A 19,150-nucleotide genomic window follows, 5' to 3' on the forward strand; every position below is an offset into this window, starting at 1 on the left:
CTGCTTTTATAATTGGTATAGTTAGAATATTCACATTTAAAGTGATTACTGATAAAGTTGGATTAATATTGACCATATTTGTAACTGTTTCCTATTCATTGCCTTTGTTCTTTGTTTCTCTCTTTTTTTTGTCTTCCATTTTTTCTGCCTTCTCTAATTTTAATTGAGCATTTTATAAGATTCCATTTTCTCTTCTCTATTATAATTTCAATTATATTTATTATTTTTACATTTTTAGTGGTTGCAATATACATTTACAACTAATCCAGGTCCATTTTCAAATGACATGACAGTCCTTCAGAATATTCCCAATTTCTCCCTCATGTCCCTTATAATATTGCTGTCATTCATTTCACTTATCCATAAGCCATTATCATCCAATACACTGTTGCTACTATTTTTTTGAGCAAACTGTTATTTGGTCAGTTAAGAAAAAGAAAAATGAAAGATTTAATACTCTACCTTTTTGAAATATAGATACAATTTTCTGACCTATATCTTTTAACATTTCTTCAAGGCAGGTCTCAGAAATGACATCCTAACACTTTCACCACATTTTATTTATTAAAAGTGAGCTACTAGGTCTAGCCCACACTCATGGTGAGGGGTTTACACAAGGGCAGAAATTCCAGGTGGGGGTTATTGGGGCAGGACACAGATAGGAGCATTTTAACTTCAATAGATGGTGCCAATTCATTTTCCAAAGTGGTTATACCAATTTATTGAATTCTAGGAATTCTTTATATATTCTGGATACCAGATGTCAGTGATATTTGTACAGTTACAAATATCTTCTCTTAATTGGGGTTTTCTCTAAATGTCAATATAAATGTATAAAAATACTTAAACCACGGGGGAATGTTTTTTTATAATCCTTAAGTAGATAAGACCTCTATAAGTTTGACAAAACATACAGGAGACAAAGAGAAAAGATTCAATTACATAAAAACAAAATCTTCAGGCAGGCCAAATATATATAGATAAACAATTCTAAGTAGAGCAAAACACAAATGAAAACCTGGGGAACCTCTTTGCTGCCAATTTCATGAAGGGCTCATTTCCCAAATGCATAAAGAGCTCCCATAAATCAGTAAAGGACCAACAAACAAATATCAAAATGAACAAAGGATACAAATAGACACTTTCTTGGAAAAGAATACAATGAGACTGACCCATCTGGAAAATCTTGATGACTCGCTGTGTGGTGGAGGGTGAAGAACCTCAGGCACTCTCAAATATCTCTGGGGGGTTAGGTAAATTGGTAGAACCTCTGTAGTAGGCAAGTTGGCAATATCTAGCAAAATTACTAATGCACATACTTTTTGACCTAGAAAGTCTCCTTCTAGGAATTTACTTAGAGATACACTTGCACATGATTGAAATGAATTATGTGTAATTATATTCATTGCAGCATTGTTTTTTTTAGGTTATGGTAGAATTTGTTGTGATATTTGGTGCAGCATTGTTTTTAATAGGAAAAGACCAGAAAGAAAACCAAAATGTTTATCAAAGGGGAAATGAATAATTGTCACAGTGGAATATTTACTACAGAGCAGCCATAATGCAGAATCTAAATCTACATGTGTAACAATGGGTACCACTTGTAAACAATATTGAATTTAAAAAAAAAAAACAAGATTTAAAGGGCATGCACAGTGTCATAAACATGTACAGGGCACATAGGTTAAGAACTGCTCTATCTTCTCAGAGAATTGTTCATTTGATTGCTAAGAAATGACTCTCCTTGTCTCTAATAAGGCTTTTGGTGTCAAGGTCCATCTTGTCAATAATCCTGCTACCCCATTTTTTATAAGACTCCTTTTTTCTGTTATATTTTTATTCATCTCTTCTGTAAAATATTTTTAAGCCAATATCTTTATAAGTATACACAAATATCTATATAATGTTAGATACACTCATAAAAGAAATCCTATGTGCATTTTTTTAAATTATAGTCTTTTCTGCTGTGTACTTGTCTCCCTCCTCTACCTGTATCACTGCTCCCCATAACCTACTTCAGTAACCTAGTACTCATTATTTCATGTTTTTCTTTATATTTTTATAATCGTATACAGGTATATGTGTACTGTATTTATACATATATGTGTGATACATGCATGGGTTTTTGCCTGTCCTTTTTTATTTAAAATGACATATATCCCTACTGCATTTTGTTAGATGGTGCCAGATTGCTTTTCCTCAAGGCTGGAGCCCTTCCCATTTCCACTGGCAATGTGTGGCCCCGTACCATGGCTAGCTTGACTGATCCTGAATTCCTGACCCATGCTAGGCCAACTAGACTCCTTTCCTAGGTATTCAAAACTCAAAAGGAGACACACAGACACTGGGACGACTGGAGCTGAGTCATGTTTGTATCAATCAGGTCTGAAAAACAGCCTGATACCTTTGAAATACAGTCTTATTTTCTGCCCAAGTTAGCCAGAGTTGAGTTCTATTGCTTGCAACCAAAAGAAACTTATGGAACCCTGGTCATACAGACCCCTGAACCTGGTCACAAACTCAGCCTTGATCCCAGCTACAGAATCAGCTCTGATCCAGGCCACAGACTCAGTCATCACCAGAGATGGAGACCGAGGGCCATTCCTGGCCACAGACTTCGCTGACCCCTGTTTGGCATCTTTCTGGGGATGATCCTGGCTGCAAGAAGGGGCAGGTGAGCCAGGGGACACATTTCAGCCAAATGTACCTAGAGTCTCAAAGTTAAGTCCTCTTTGCAGTAACTAATTCTGATAACTTTGGAGACAGAGGGGAATTCCTTCTGAAGAATAATTGTAATGTCTAAGTCAGAGATGTTTGGGGACCCCTGGGTTATAGGGAACTATGGATCAAAAAAGAACCTTGGTGGGGGAGGGGATCAGGGGTTTGGTTGTGGAGGCAGACAATGAGGGCAGCAAAGTCTGAGCCTGTCTCAAAGGAGTGGAGACAGAGCAGGGATGTGGGGTGGGGGCCAGATGTCTAAAGCTGGATGGGGTGGGTTGGGCTGACTCTCGTGCTAGAGCCTGGATGTGTCCCCATAAGACAGAGATCTTGTGCCCCAGGATTACATAACAGTGGCTGCCATCAAGAGAGCTTCAAACAGCCTGCAGCCCAGAGGACTCCTCCTTTGTCTCTCCTAAGTGTCTGGCACTGCCTGGACCAGCAGCATGAGCCCCCATGCTGTCTGGTCCTCTTCTTCCTGTCCTGACTTCCCACAGACTCCCAAGCCACCTGCCTCCTCCTCCTTTCCTTCAATCTCTCCTGCCCTTCCTCCTTTCCTCTGGCTTGACTTCACACTGAGTGTTTCCTGCTGAATTGCAGGGATTAGGACTGTCTACTGTGGGACGCAGCTCCCTTCTCTTATCCCCAGAGCCAAGAAACTCTTGCCAAGATCTGGTCCCAGCCTCTCCCCAGGGATCTCTGGCAGAAATCAGGCAGGGATTGATGAGAGTGGGGCAGCACTTGAGTGGGGTATGGGGAGGAGACAAACATTTGTCAAATGCCTATCGATAATATGCCAGGTACTTTACATATGCCCTCTCTTTATAGCTAGCTGGTAAGGTAGCAATTCTTATGTTCCAGTGGGGAAGCTGAGGCTCAGAGATTGTAAGAGATTTGTCCCAGGCTACTCGGGTAGAGGTGGCAGAGCTGAAATTTGGGGCCAGCACTGTCAACTCCAAAGCTGGCTACTTCCAGGCCTAGGGCAAGAGGAATGTGGTGGCCTAAGTTCCTGACTAAAAGGAAGGCCTACCAAAGTGGGGCATTTCCTGGTGGAGACATAGAGCAGCTTACTGGATCCTCTACTGAACCTGCTGTGGCCCTGTGCTTCAGGGAGTGAGGAGAGAGGGCTGGCTGGCATGTGACACCAGCTAAGCTAGAGGGGTAGAGAACAGGTTTCCCTCACTCTTCCCCCTTCAGCCTCTGCTCAGACAGCACTGGGCCACCTTCTTTCCATAGGGTTTCCCCTCAACCCTTGGCATCAACAGGGAGAGAAGGGAGCCAGCTGATGATACGGGCAGATGGCTGGGCAGGGCGGGGGAAGGGGTGAGTTGGGCAGAGTCAAAAGGCCAGAACACAGTTCACAGTTCACAGTTCACAGTTCACTTGGGCCTGACCCTGAGTAGATCCCCTCTCCTCCCTAGTCCTCACTGTCTTCATCTCGGCAATGGATAGATTGTATTAGATGGTGGCTGAAACTCTCTGCCAGTGTGTGTATGGTGCGGCCTGCCCAGGCAGGGAAGTACTGTGATTATGTCAGCAGGGAGAGCTTTGCTCATGGAACATGATTGGGGGAGTGGCAAGGGCAGAAGCTAGGGTAAGCTTGAAGATACATCAATCACTGGCACAGGAGTAGCTCCTTTGGGCCTAGCCTCGGATCCAAGCCCTGCTCCTGGCTACCCCATTCACAATGGAAGGTGGAAGATAAGCAAATGAGGAGCTGAGGTTATGGAAAATGTGCCTCTTTGAAAAGAACACTGGGGGAAGTACAAGAAGGCAAGAAAGAACTGGAAATACGGCTTGTTACTCAGAGAGGATGAGAGAATGGCATCTTCAAAAGAAATTTTAAAAAGTCCACTTTCAGATTTCTGCAAGAGGCATGAAGCACTGGGTGGCCTCCCAGCCTGGGTTCTAGTTCCAGACCTGACAAGTCTTCTTCCTGTCTGGGCCTCAGTGTTCCCATCTGCAAAATGACAGTTGGGGCCTAACTGCTTTCCAAGGGCTCTGACAGCTTTCATACTCCAGAAACTTCTACAAGTGGGCTTTGGGTAAAGCCCCTGAGTTCAGCCCTGCCACAGGTACTGACAGGTAAGTTGATCAGCTGTGGGAGTCAGAGTAACACTGGAAGTTTGGGGTCATCCTAGGATCCAAGGTGAACTTACCACAGCCTAGAGACTTGGATTCATTGGTGCCCCTGCCCATCTTTCCAGCATCCCCTCTCCACACCTCTTTTGTGCCCCCCCCCACCCCAGATTCCACTGACTTCCTCTCCTTGCCTGGAACATACCAGACACCCTGTTGCTTCAGCACCATCACCATCACACTTGCTGTTCACCGTACTTGGAATCCAGTATCCCCATCTCTTCGCCGACTAATTCCTCCTCCTGATCTTAGCAGAAATGTCACCTCTTCCAAGAAGTCTTTCTTCCTGGCCCCCTAGCGTACTCCCACTCTGAACCACTCTGATAGCATCATCATGATACTCATCACAGTAGCAATTAGTTCTGCTGTGATTTTTTCTTTTTTTATCGATCCCTCCTCTCAAATTACTATAACCTCCGTGAGGCCAGGGGCCCTGTCTATCTCGTTCATACCTCTGGTGTCCAGTAGTCTGGAAAACGTTCAACCAGCAAATATGTTTTGAAAAAAACTCCTAGCACCTACCACGTATCCTAGATGGTGGGGCCATGCACAAACATCTACAGGGTCTCATTTGGCCTTTTGATTATGATCCCCTTTCTCATTTCTTAGGTGAGGCAATGAAGGGGCAGAGAAGTCATAGGTTTTGTTGTGCCAGAAGATTTTGTCCTGGACAAAATCAGACTCAGTCGGCTGAGCCATGTGGACTTGGGCCCGGGAAGCAGGTCTGCCTGCCTCATGCTTCCTGTTTTGCCTGCCACGGCTCTTCCAAGAGGAGCAGCAGCTGTGGCCTCTTCTCGTGTTCCCATAGCAACCAGTGCTTACCTCCTGCTCACACTGGTTCCTAATTGCCTGATTACGCATCTTCTCCCCTGCCAGCTTGGGAGCTTCTTGAGATCAGGGTCCATGGTGCATTTCATGCTCCAGGTTCAGTGAGTATTAGTGAAATGAACAAAAATGAATGCATGACCATCCATACACATGGGTTTTTAAAAGCTTTCATCACAAACAAGGCACCTGGCAGCCTGTAGTGGCTGGGGGCAGGGGGACTAGAGGACTAGATGTTCACCTCTGCTGAGTGGTGTGGGTGGCCGGCCCCCCTTCTCCTCTCTCCCCTGCTGCCTGGGGAAGCTCTTTAGAAAACAGGCCAGGCAGCATTCATGGTGGCTGTTGGTGGGAGGGGGATGCTGGAGCCTGTGTGACACCCTCCCTGACAGTCTCCTGTGCACACACACATGTGCTCCCTCACCACCTCGTTGTGAGGGAAGCCATCTCAAATGGCCAGCTTTTGCTTTGAGAAGTACCAGAAGCAAATGAGTTTCATATTCACTTCTAATGCTCTGTTCATGATCTCACCAGCCAACCCTTCCCCTCTCAGTTCCCCACTGTAACCATCTTAATCCAGCTCCCCATTATCTTCCACCTGAGCTGCTCCAATAGCCACCTCCCCACCCCCTACTCCTGTCTGTTTCCCTTCCTCCTCCCACTGCATCTTCTGTGGCACAGACAGAATGAGGGCCCCAAATAGAAACCAGCTCATTTTATTCCCAGCCGGTCTCACAGGGGAAGTGGCCACCAGCATCATTTTGGAGGCATCATGTTTCTGTCCAAGCCACTGAGGCTGCTAGATAGAGTCCATTAGTTTAGTCCTTAAACATTTGTTGACTTAAATGTTTGACTCTGGATCAGGCACTGAGCTTACAAGGGTGGGACCAACATGAGTTCTTACTCTAGTGGAAGGAACAGAAAAAAATTCCTACTGTGAGTTGCACTTTGCATAGGGTGCTATGAGAATGTATACAGAAGTATGCTTGTGCAGAACCAGGGAAAGCTTTGCAGAGGAAGGGACATTTGAACTGGGCTTTCTCTCAGAAACTTTTGGTTGCGAGCAACAGAAGCCATCTCTAACTAACTAAAAAGAAAAAGGAATTTGTGGAATGTGGGGGTAGGCTACAAGGAGCTTACCCAATGGGAAAAGGCTAGGGACCCAGGTCTGGAAATAGACATAAGCAAAGGCAGCATTGGGAAGAAGGGTGGGGGGTAGGGTAGGAAATAGGAACGGTTTCATTAGGATGCTGCCACTGGAATGGATGAACGTTATTTTCTCTACTCTTATACTGCTTGCTCCAGATTCAAAGTCCAAAGAATGGCCAGTGGCCAAGCTTAGTCCTATGCCTACTTTGTGGCCAGCCTAGGATGGGGAGAAGGAGGCTATGTGCCTTTGACTTCCATGGTAGGAGGCAGACACATGGATTTACTGTCTCACCAACCTTACCCCAATGAGGCAGACAATTTACTAAAAAGAAGGAATCTTTTTTTTTTCTTTGCAAGATTTTATTTAAAGTCAAGTTAACATAGCATAGTATTGGTTTCAGGAGTAGAATTTAGTGATTCATCCCTTATGTGTAACACCCAGCACTCATCGCACATGCTCTTCTTAATGCCCATCCTCCATTTAGCCCATCCTCCATCCACCTCCCCAAAAGAAGCAGGAATCTAAGTAAAGGAGAGGAATGAATGCAGTGGAGCCACAAACCAATGCATGTCTACTCATGGAAAAGAAGACAAGGAAAGTCCAGCAAGAGAGAACCATGGGCAAAAAGCCAAAGCCTGCTGTGTTTGAGGCAGGTGGGCAGCGTCATGTGCCTGGCTAGAGTTTAAGGGGGATGGGGGAAGGCAAAGCCCCAGGTGTGACAGGAGCACGGAGAAGATGGGCCACAGCATGCACTGTGGAGTGAGACATAGGGAGCCAGCCTCTGGAGGTGGGAAAGGAGGCTGACTGGATGGTGTTTTAGGGCCTTCACTCTGGAGGTATCAAGAATGGATCAGAGATGGCAAAATTGGAGATGGTAAGACCAGCAAGGAAACTCTTCTGGGCAAGAGATGGTGAGGCCTGAATTCCAGCACTGGTCATGGGCAGAGAGGAAAGGACAGATTCAAGAGTAATTCAGGACCTAGAATCTATAGAAGTGTGAGGTGTGAGGGAGGGTAAGGAATATGAGATGACTATGAAAGAGATAAGGAGGAAGGAAGATTTGGAACAGAGTTTGCACTTTCCTCATGGGCTTCAGGATATGCCCGACTAACTCTCAACACCCATTCAGTCAATATGCAATGCAGCCTAGTCTTCTTTGTATGTACCTGGTACTGTGTTGTCAGAGAGAGAGAGCCAGACCCAGAGCTAAGGAGAGACAGCCAAAAATACAGACCCAGACCCTTAATGGGCTCTCTCATCCTTTGCTGGTAGGAGCATAAACTGATACAATTGCTGTGGAGAACATTCTGGAAATATGTTTCATGCTTTAAATATGTATACCTCGGCACCTTGACTTGCTGGAATTACCCTAAAGATGTAATTTAACAAGTGTGCATAGATAGACATATGTACAAGAATGTCACAACATTGTTTATAAAAGTACAAAACTAGAAATAACCTCAATGCCCACTGGTTGATACCTGGTTAAATAAATGATGGTGCATCCTTATAGGGACTTACTCTGCAACCAGTAGGGAGGGACAAGACAGCACACCCCTGTCCAGTATGGCAGCCTTGCTTCTGGGCCTGATAGGTCCAGCAGAGGAGAAGGGAAAAGCTTTAACTTTCAGTGATGGTTGGAGTGTCTTTCGTCTGTGGTCCTGAACTGGGCATGTTAAATCCTGAGAGAAACTGGAGGAGGATTTTTGTAATTCTCTGAAAATGGTTGAAAATGTTATGGCTCCTCAGGAGATTTCACCCAAGAGGCAGGAAAGAAATAGGTCACAGAGATAGCTGAGGGAGAAAAAAATAAGCTGTTTTCCACTTTTGGAGTTCAGCTTGTTGACTAAAAGTTACAGTAACCACTGGGTTATCTCTAGGAGTTAGGGTAGCCGGAGGAGGCATGGCTTTTATTTTATACTTTAAACACTGTGGCATTGTTGGAATGTTTTACAGTGACACACAAATCGCAGAAGTGAGAAGCCAGTAGAAACCATGAAGATACTTGCATTTGTGGAGAGGGGGTGACAATGGCAAACCGCTTGGCCCCAGGAGCTTCTTCTGGAACAGGGGTTCCATACTTTGGCACTATTGGCATGTTGGGCCCTATACGTCTTTATTGTCAGGCCTATCCTATGAACTGAAGGACATTTAGCAGCATCCCTGGCCTCTACCTACTAGGTGCCAGGGACAACCCCACACCCCAAGTTGTGACAACCAAAATGTCTCCAGACATTGCAAAACCACCCCCTGGGTGGGAGGCACCCATTGAAAGGGATTTTCAGAATACATGGGTGTCTTCAGAACCTCTGGGCCTGGTTACTTCCTTAATCCTGTCTCCTAAATGCTCTTTGCCACCACCTTTCCATGGTCTGAGAATCAGGATATGTAGCTTGATTTTGGTTCTGCCATTTACTAGTTATGTGACCATGAGCCTTCCTGAGCCTTACTTTGTTCAGGTCTTAAATGGGATTAATAATAATAATAATAATAATAACAATAATAATAATAACATGGTGCACAGGACTGCTGTGAGGGCCAGATGTCTGTGAATTTGAAAGCATAGGTCTGCAGTATGACAGGCACTCAGTCAAGATCAGGGCCCAATGACTGACTGAGACACGGAGATATGTCTGCCTAGACACCACTGCCATAGAGCCTATGACAGACATCTTTGCAGGGTTGGGGCTTCCAGGCTCCAGGGATTCCCCCATGAGACTTTGTGGCAAAGGCCAAAGCCAAATGGGCTCCTGGGTCTTCCCTCCCTGGCCACTCATCTCCTGTTATAAGAGAAACTTCCTTTCATTGGGAGAAAACTTCCATTTGTATTTCAGGTCTCCTGTCATTCTGCATCTCCTGGAGAATCGACCCTGCCAGTGAGTGATCCCTTCCCTCTTGTGGACAATTAGGCTCTCCCTTTCAACTGGAGTGCTCATGCCTCTCTTCTATTGAAACAAAATGCCTTTCTTGACATTTTTCCTTCTCTAGCTCCTGCCCTGTTTCTCTCTTCTCATCTTACTCTTTGAAGGTACTTCTCATTCAGCCTGCCCCAGACTGATCACACCATATTCTTTTCCAAACCTGTGCTTTTCTCCTGCCCCCTTACCATACCTAGCAAACCATACCTGGCACCCCTTCCATCTAGTTACACAGACCTCAGCCTATGAGTCATCTCCCACATTACTGACGCCATCACCAGTACTGATCTATTTACTTCTTAAGTCACTTTCACTTTCACAATGATTTATTTCTAAATAAGTAGTACATTCAAACATCAAAATAACATTAAAAAAGGATGGCATGAGGGATCTCACTCCAACTCCACCAACCTCAACATCCCCATCCCAGATACACACAAGTGAACTAGCCACCTTTATTATGGGGGGAGGGGAGGGGAGTGATAGCCTTTCCCTGCATCTTTATGGAAAAATGAATACATTGAATATTCTTATCTCTCCCTTTCTTCCACAAATATACCAGGCTGTACACACTCTTCTGTAATTGGCATTCTTACTTAACAAGGTATCTTGTCAGTCTTTCTGTTTAGCACTTAGAAATCTTCATCACTCTGTTTTTACAGTGTGATTCTCCTAGACCAGCCCCTTATTTTCATAAATATGAGCACCAGTAACACGTAATTTCTTGCTATTGTCAACAATACCTAAGCATATTTTTTAGTCCATCCACTTGTTTCAGTCTCCTTTGTCTCTATTCTGATACAAGTTACCACCATCATTTTTACTGGACTCAGGCAAATAGCTTCCTAAGTGCTTGGCCCAAATGATCTCTTGCCTTCTTTTCATACAACAGCAAGAGTGGCATTTCCAAAACACAACATTGATCATGTCATTCCCCTGTTTAAAGCCCTTCCATGGATTTCTTGTGCTTGTAGGGTAAAGTCAAAAGCACTCATGATGGCCTGTTGAAGCCTTATCTAGTCCCCAAGGCACCCTCCAATCTCACCCTGACTCACTCTGCCTTCCCTGTTCTCTACTCTGCTCCCACTGGCCACTTTTGAGTTCTTTTGCATGTGTGATTCCCTCTGCATGAGACACACCCTTCTGTTTACCTCTTTCCTTTCTATTTGTCCTTCAGATATCTGCTTGCTGTTTTCCTTAAAGAAGTCTGCCCTGACCTCCCAGCAGATCAGAGCTCAGTGTTATAGGTTCTCATTAGGACCTTGTGTGCCTCCTTTATAACCCTTATCCCACTTGTGGTTTCACATTTATTTGCCTGATACTTAGGTTCATGTCTGGTTCCTATTCCCCATGCCTCCCCTTCTCCCAGAGACTATGAGATCCATGAGGGCAGGGGCAGGGCCTTACTTGTTTTTGCTTATCACAAAATCCCTGCATCTAGGAAAATTATTAAGTGGATTAATGTAATAATAAGGCATATAGGGGGCCAGGAAGAGGACCTGACACGTAGTAGGTGCTCAATAAAGATTGCTTTCCTCCTCCTTGCTTTCACTGTCTCTGCTTATCTCTGGAGCCCAGGACAGGTAGCCTTCTGTATGCGCTATTCAATAATGCCACTCCCTAACAAGGAGACCTCTCTTCTTTGCCAAGAGCTCCTTCTCATTCATTGGACTCACTTGATGGTTGATCATTCCTTCCTCCTGGAACTCTCCTCTCTCATCTTAGTTTGATGCCCAGTGCCCAGCCCCCACCTTGACTGCTTCCTCTCTACCATCTCTTCCTCTACCCACCTCTGAGATGTTGGGGTTTCTCAGGTTCCATCCCAAGCTCCTTTGCATCTCACTCTTATACACTCGTTTTCCAGCCATCTCATCCATGCTCATAGCTTCTTTTTTTTAATTTTTTTAAAAAAAATGTTTATTTATTTTTGACATAGAGAGAGAGAGAGAGAACGAGTGGAGGAGGGGCAGAGAGAGAGGGAGACACAATCCAAAGCAGGCTCCAGGCTCTGAGCTGTCAGCAGAAATGGGACTCGAACCCACAGATCATGAGATCATGACCTGAGCCGAAGTCTGCTCAACTGACTGAGCCACCCAGGTGCCCCATGCTCATAGCTTCTACCATTTACATATGAAAGCTGTGGGTTTCCTGCCCAAGTCTCTGTAATATGCCTCAGGTTCCTGTGCTAACAGCACTTCTTCCCTGGGAATGTAAGTGGAGCCAGAGAGCAGAGACAATATCTGTGTTTGCATACTATACTCTCCATAGCCCCTAAAGCAATGCTTGGCACCTAGAAGTTACCTAATAAGTATTGTTAAGTGCACAAATGGAGGGACTCCAAGCTATAATGGAGACAGCTGCCTTCTCCAGATGGGGTCTCTTTCCTGGCAGGGCTGTGGGGCAGAGAGAGGGCCTGGGGGCTAGATGCCAGGTTCTGGCCTTTCCTATGCTGGGCTCTAGCAAATACCTCATACTAAGAATAACGGAGAAGACAGAATTCCAGGCAGGACTCGCACCCAGAAGCCAGTGATCTCTGAAGCAGCCAACTGTCCTATGGGGGTTGTTTCACTCCATTTGCAAACCATAAGGCAGCCTTTGAACAGAGAGGGTAGCTTGCTAGAACACGTACTTGTGTCATGTCCAGCCATGTCACCTTTAAGGGGAACATGCAGCGGGCCATGACCATTGGCAATGTCATAAGAGGGTAGGAGGGTATAAGGCCTGGCCCCACAAGCCAGTACAGGGAGCTGAGGTTGAATACTCATACCACTTGGAGGGTACACAAAGCCACCTTTCTCCCAAGCCCAGGGCCTTCCTGACAAAGGTGAGGAGTTAAGGAGGCCAGATTAAGGGGCAGAGGAATCCTGCTTGTAGCTCTGATACTGCCTCTGGCACAGTCTTCTACAAGTGAAGGCCAGGGCCCTGCTCTGTGTTTCATGAGAAGCAGAACAAAAACACAGAAAGTTCTAAGTCAGAGCTGACGAGGCCCTTTGAGACTCACCTACCTCACGGTTCTGATGGAAAAACTGAGGCTCAGATTAAGGAAGGGACTTAAGATGGAAACTTAAGAATTGCCCATGCTCCTTTTCTCTGCCCCTGTAATTATTAACTAGTGGACCAGAGTATCTGGCTTATCTCTTGGCCCATTGCCTTGGGCCTGCTCAGCCCTATGGAGTTGACAGTCTCTTCCCACTTACATTGTAGAGTGGAGAGGCACACCACAGTTTTTAAAAAGAAAAAAAAAATAAATAAAATATGTAGCATGAAAGATGGTGCTATGTGTTATGGAGGTAAAGAAAGCAGAGAAGGAGGATTGGGTGTGCTGGGGGTTTGCAATTTCAGATGGAGTGGTGGGGGAAGGCCTTCTTGAGAAGGGGTCATTTGAGGCAAACCTAAAGGGAGTGCTGTCTACAAAGTGCTAAGGGAATACCCAGGAGTGGGCCTCAACCTCAGATTGGCTGTCCCAGGGCCACAGTGGGAGGGGTTCCTGGGAGGCTTCCATATGCATTTTGGCGTGGTCACAGGGCCAGGGATAGGCGTATCTTTCAAACCCAAAAGTAGGCACAAAACCAAGGGGCCTATGACATCCTGGGTCAGGTAATAATAATAATAATAATGATGATGATGATAATAATAATAATAGGGGTCGATAGTAGTAAAATTTAACCTGCATTGATCACCTCTTATGTACAAGGCATTGTTTCAATTATGCTATCGTGTTATCTCATTTCATCTTCACGGTGGCCCTTTCAGGTAGGTGCTATTCTTATCCCCATTTGATAGATGAGAAAATGGAGGCTTGGAGCAGTGACAAAACTTGCCCAAGATCAAAAAGCTAATGAGCAGCAGAATCAGGGTTGGATCCTAGGTCTTGGGACTCTAGAGCCAGGCACTGTAGATAGCAGCAGGTTTTACCAGTCTGTGCTGGGGCAGTTGTCTGGAGGCAGAGGCCAGATTACATGATCTGTTGGGTCTCTGCTGTGGCCATTGGTCTGGGCATCTCAGAGGGAGATGAAAATGCATGTCTAATGTGGCAGCTGACCTGGGTGTAGGACTGTATTTGAGGCCTCCACAGGAAAGGTAGACTTTATCTCCACTGGAACATGAGCTCTGTGAACACAGAACCCTTGTCTGTTTGGCCCACTGATCTATTACCAGGGCCTAGAAGAGGGCCAGGCACACAGTAGATGATGAATCAATATTGAAATAAATGAGCAAATAAAAGAATGAATGGATATTCCACTCTCAGTTACAAAAGGCCAGCCCAGCCACAGAAACTGTCATCATACCAAATAGCCAGGCAATCTGGACTTCTGCCTCCTTGAGAATGAGAGGTGGGGAAAGGCATGGAAGATTGCTGGGGTTGGGGACTGGGGGCTGGGGGAGAGCCTGGAGCTCAAGGCCTGGACAGGGCTGCAGACAGGGCCTCTCTGTGAGCACCGTGCTAAGTGCTTTACATGCCCCACTTCATTTCATCCTGCCCATGGAGGTAGGGATTGCTGTTATCCCTAACAGGAAGGTGAGGAAACTGAGACAGAGAGAAGTAAATGGCTTGCCCTAGATGACCCAAGCACGGTGGAGCAGAGCTGGGCTTAAACTTGGAAACTTAAGAATTGCCCATGCTCCTTTGCTCTGCCCCTCCGCCTGGGCCCTGGGCACTGGGTCCTGTCTCTTCAGGCTCCCTGAAGAGTAGAGGCTCTGATACCGCAGCTCCTCCCCCCCCCCCCATCCACCCCAGAGTCAGGCCCTGCATCAAAGAACAGACTGGGAGTGAGGTAAAAATTTCATCATTTGTAGCGATTATGTCCATGAGACAAATAAGAAGATAACTTTCCCAGGCATCTGAAAGTCTGGAAAAGTCCTGAAAGTCAGGAATTCAAACCTGGGTACATGTGACTGCCAAGTGTGTGAGAGGCCCTCTTCACCTCATATGGCCAGTCCCTCTTTTGCCTTCATATATTAGGACTGGGGGAGCTTGTGGTGGTCTTTTATAAGGCTGGTTTATCCTGATCACCTGCCCCAAAGTAAGGCTTGGTGCACTGGTGGCTGTCTTTGAGCCCATGGCTCCGAGAAGAAGCTTTCTCCCAGCCCCCTCACTCTGCAGTGGCATCAGTGAAGAAGGGAAGTGCTGTTCCTCCTTGGCAGAGGAGGAGGTGTTGGGCACAGTCACGGTCACAGTTACAACAAGGACTGGAAAGGCAGTGGCAGGTCAACAGGAATGCCCACAAGGTGCCTGAAGCTATCAAAGCTGGGTCTGTGGCCACCACAAGAGGTGGCCTGCTGGAGAAGCCTCAACAACACCTTTCCCCATCACTGTGTCACAGCAGCCATTGACCATTCACGACTCTGCTGCGTGCCCGCAGTGGTGTGGACTGGTGGGTGGGCTCGTTCCTCCGGATGGAGCATGTCTCTGCTCTACTGTGGCCTAGCCCATTCATTTAGTTTTTATTGCTTATTTCAATGACTGTATTTTCTATGCTAAATATTTCTAATTGACTTTCTTTTTGTATCTCTCTTCCTGTTTTTGTACAATCATAACTCATCCTTTTAAGGACTATCGTGCCTTCATTTATCTCTGGGAGCATCCTAGACATGCTTATTTTCAAAATCTGTCAGCCTGCTCTCCAAAACTTCATCTGGAGTAAATTTATGTGCTGATTGTAGATTTCGTTGGCTCCCTTTGAGTGTTAGATTTCTTTATGTGTTTTGGAATATGGGGTTGCAGGCTCATTTGGAGAGGAAGAGTTGGTGCTGTTCTGTTTGTGTTTATGTTTTAGGGTCTGTCTCTCCCTCAGTGCTACCCCTCCCTCACTGTCTGGTGATTTTATGGTCGCCTCCACTAGTCCCCCGGGGTCCTGCAGTCCAGAATCATGTCTTATGATGGCAGCTCAGAGCTCTGCCCTAGGGTATGTCAGGGTTCTCCTGCTCCAACCTGGAGCCCTCAAGGCTCGCTCACTTCACTTCCTGGTCACCAGGCTGAGTCTGGCCCCTCCTAGTTCCCCACAGGCCAGCCCAGACTACCTTGTAGGCAGAACTCCCAGCAGCTGCTGGTATTTCCAGCTCTTACTGTAAGACCCTTCTTCTTCCTCCTGCTGGCTTCCAATGTGAGCCTGACTCTGGCCTCCCAGCTCATGGTAGGGTGTTGTTGCACCCCCAGAACTGAGTTCTAGCCCATGCTCTGACCTGGGGGCTGGCAGGCTGCAACTGCTGTGGGCTTCTGTGCATGTTGGGTACCTCAGTTTTTGTGTCAGACTGTCTTTGGGGGCCTTCTCTTTTCCTAGTGTAATCGATCATCCAGTACTCTGGGTTTGGTACAGAGGATCTGTGACCACCTTAACTAGAAGTGTACTCTAATTGTATTGTGTGTACTCTATGTGCTATAATACTAAATTATTTAACCAATCCCCTAGGGTTGGACTATTATTAGGTGGTTTCCCATTTGGGAGAATATAAGGTTATAAACACCCTTCACGTATTTAGTCTTAATCTTAATACTAAGTTGCCAGATCAAAGGGTACAGCCATGTTTCAACTGAATGCATATTTTCAATTGTACCACCCCAACCATCATCACGACCACTGCTACCAATATACAATAACTAGCATGTGCTTGTGAAACAGAACAAAACAGGCACTAAAAAGAAACATGACTGTCCTTTTGAAAACTCTAATGTGGTGTATGTACACAGGTGAGGTATTCTCAGATCACTTCTTCTCTGTTCCCAGTGCTTCTGGAATCCCGGCTCCTTCCCATGAGTTGTTTCAGTTAATCTGCATGACATTCCAATAGGCTGGGGTAATATTATTTTTATTTTGCTGAGAAGGAAGCCTAGGCTCCGAGAGGTCAGATGGCCACCGAGCCTATCACCGAGAGGAATGAGTCCCCATGGAGCTAAGGAGAAGTGATGAGGGAGCATAGGGCAAGCTGACTGGCCACAACCCCCCACCCTCCCCCCCTCCCCCACCACCCCAGGTGGGATATGTGTGATATTCCTCCACACTCTTTGCCACACTTCTGCCACTTTCCTGATGCTTGAGCTTGGGCAAATCCCTTCACCTCTCTGGGCCTTAGTTTCTGCATCTATAAAGTGGACATAATAACACGTGTCTTGGAGAGGCACTGTTAAGATGACAGGAAGTCCTGTGTGCTTGGCACATAAGAGAGATTCAAATGAAGTCTGTTTCTCAAAGATAAAAAGAGACAGATCAAGAAACTGACTCTTAACTATAGAGCACAAACCGATGGTTACCAGAGGGGAGAGGGGTGGGGAGATGGGTTAAATAGGGGATGGGGATTAAGGAGTGCACTTGTTGTGATGAGCACTGGGTATTGCATGGAAGTGTGGAATCACTACAGCCGAAACTAGTATCACACTGTATGTTAATTATGCTGGAATTCAAATTAAAAAACGAACAAAGTCTGTTTCTGACAAGGGTGAAAGTCCACTTCTCCATGCCTGCCCAGGCAATCACCTGTGGTTCATCCTGTTCTTACTCTACATCCCTTACTCTACATCTGACAGTGTTCTTCCCAGTGTCAGAGCCCTGGCCTCCCTCAGTCGTATGTTTCACTGTCCTTCTGTCCTACTATGTTCTCTCCTGCCAAAATGGAGAAAAGGACCCATGGAGCCCCAAACTCTGGCCTGTTTCCCTTCCTTCACCACCTGCTTGTCTCTGTGAGGATCTTTTGCATAGCTGGGCTGGCTGAGCTGCCCGACAAGAATATGGGCAATCCACTTGTGTCCCTGGGCCCCACTACAAAAGTGAGCCTGGAGCCCAGCTCAGCGATTGCTGCATGCTGGGAGGGTGGCCAGGCTGCAAGCACCTGCAGGGATCCCCCCTGCAAGCAAGGGGATAATGAGGCTGCTGCTGGGGCCTCCAGGTGGCCCATGGCCCAGGGCTGTAGCCTGAGAATAGATCTCCCCTGCTCTCTCAGGAGGCCACTGGTAGCCTGTTGGAAGAGCACAGGAAGGAAGTGAAGGCCCTTTCTCCTCTGGCATAGCCTGGCTTGCATTGCCTATAGGGGCCATTAGAGCTTGGGTCTGCCTTGGGAATCCCTGAGGGTGCCCAAAGCACTTCAAAGCCATACACTCCTCTACTCTTTCTGTCCTGGACAGAATGGCAAGGGAGGCATACCCCAACCATTCCACAGATGAAAATCTCAGAAGCTCAGAAAATCTCAGGCCCACAGTGGCCTAGGATGGAAGCCCTGGTCACGTGAAGATTTTCCTTTACTCAGTGCCATGAAAATGCTCGATTGTGGGCTTAGTGTGAGGGAATGGGTTGCCGGTGAGTACAGGTGAGGCAGGGAAGACCTGGAGTCCCAAATGGCCTGTCACAGCTGAACACCTGGATCTCAATATAGGCAGAAAGACTCTGTCACTGACACCTAGCCAGGTTGGGACTGAAGATCCAGGCCCTCCCAGCCTAGGTCACTGGTACACTCCTGAAGGTCTCTGGCCAATTGTTAAGGTCTCTGCCCATTCCTGACAGGCTGATGTTCCTTGAGCTCTGACAGGCCTGCTACTTTTCTCATCCTTCACAGGCTTACTGCATGATCTCACCCATGCCTCAGGTTATGACCACTACCTCTGTGCTGATAATAAGAGCTAAGAGTTATTGAGTGCTTACTCTATGCCAGGCACTGTTCAAGCATTGCCTGTGTGTTAGTTCATTTAATCTTCACAACAGCCCAAGAAGGTTGGCATTGTTATTGCCCCAACATACAAAGAAATTGAGGTCTAGAGTAGTTTAGGGACTTGCCTAAGGTTGCCCAGTTAGTAAGGGGCTATTGACTGCCAAACTTTTTTAAATGTTTATTTAGTTTTAAATTTTTTTTTTCAATGTTTATTTATTTTTGGGACAGAGAGAGACAGAGCATGAACGGGGGAGGGGCAGAGAGAGAGGGAGACACAGAATCGGAAACAGGCTCCAGGCTCTGAGCCATCAGCCCAGAGCCCGACGCGGGGCTCGAACTCACGGACCGCGAGATCGTGACCTGGCTGAAGTCGGACGCTCAACCGACTGCGCCACCCAGGCGCCCCAATGTTTATTTAGTTTTAGAGAAAGAGGGTGAGCTGGGGAGAGTCAGACAAAGAGGTAGAGAGAATCCCAAGTAGGCTCCGGCTGTCAGCGCAGAGCCAGACTTGAGGCTCGATCTCACAAACCATCTCATGAACTGTGAAATCCTGACCTGAGCTGAGATCAAGCGTCAGACGCTTAACCAACTGAGCCACCCACACGTCCCAAACCACCCTCTTTTTAGCTGGTTTCTCTCCTTATCTCCTTTCCTCCTACTGCTCATGGCATACCTTTACTGGAAAGTCCCACCAGCTTCTCAAAATCACCAGCCAAAACTGCACTGGCATTTCTCCTGCATCCACACCCAACCTCAAACCTCCTCC

Source organism: Leopardus geoffroyi, chromosome X (genome assembly GCF_018350155.1).
Source record: "Leopardus geoffroyi isolate Oge1 chromosome X, O.geoffroyi_Oge1_pat1.0, whole genome shotgun sequence".
Taxonomy (NCBI): domain Eukaryota; kingdom Metazoa; phylum Chordata; class Mammalia; order Carnivora; family Felidae; genus Leopardus; species Leopardus geoffroyi.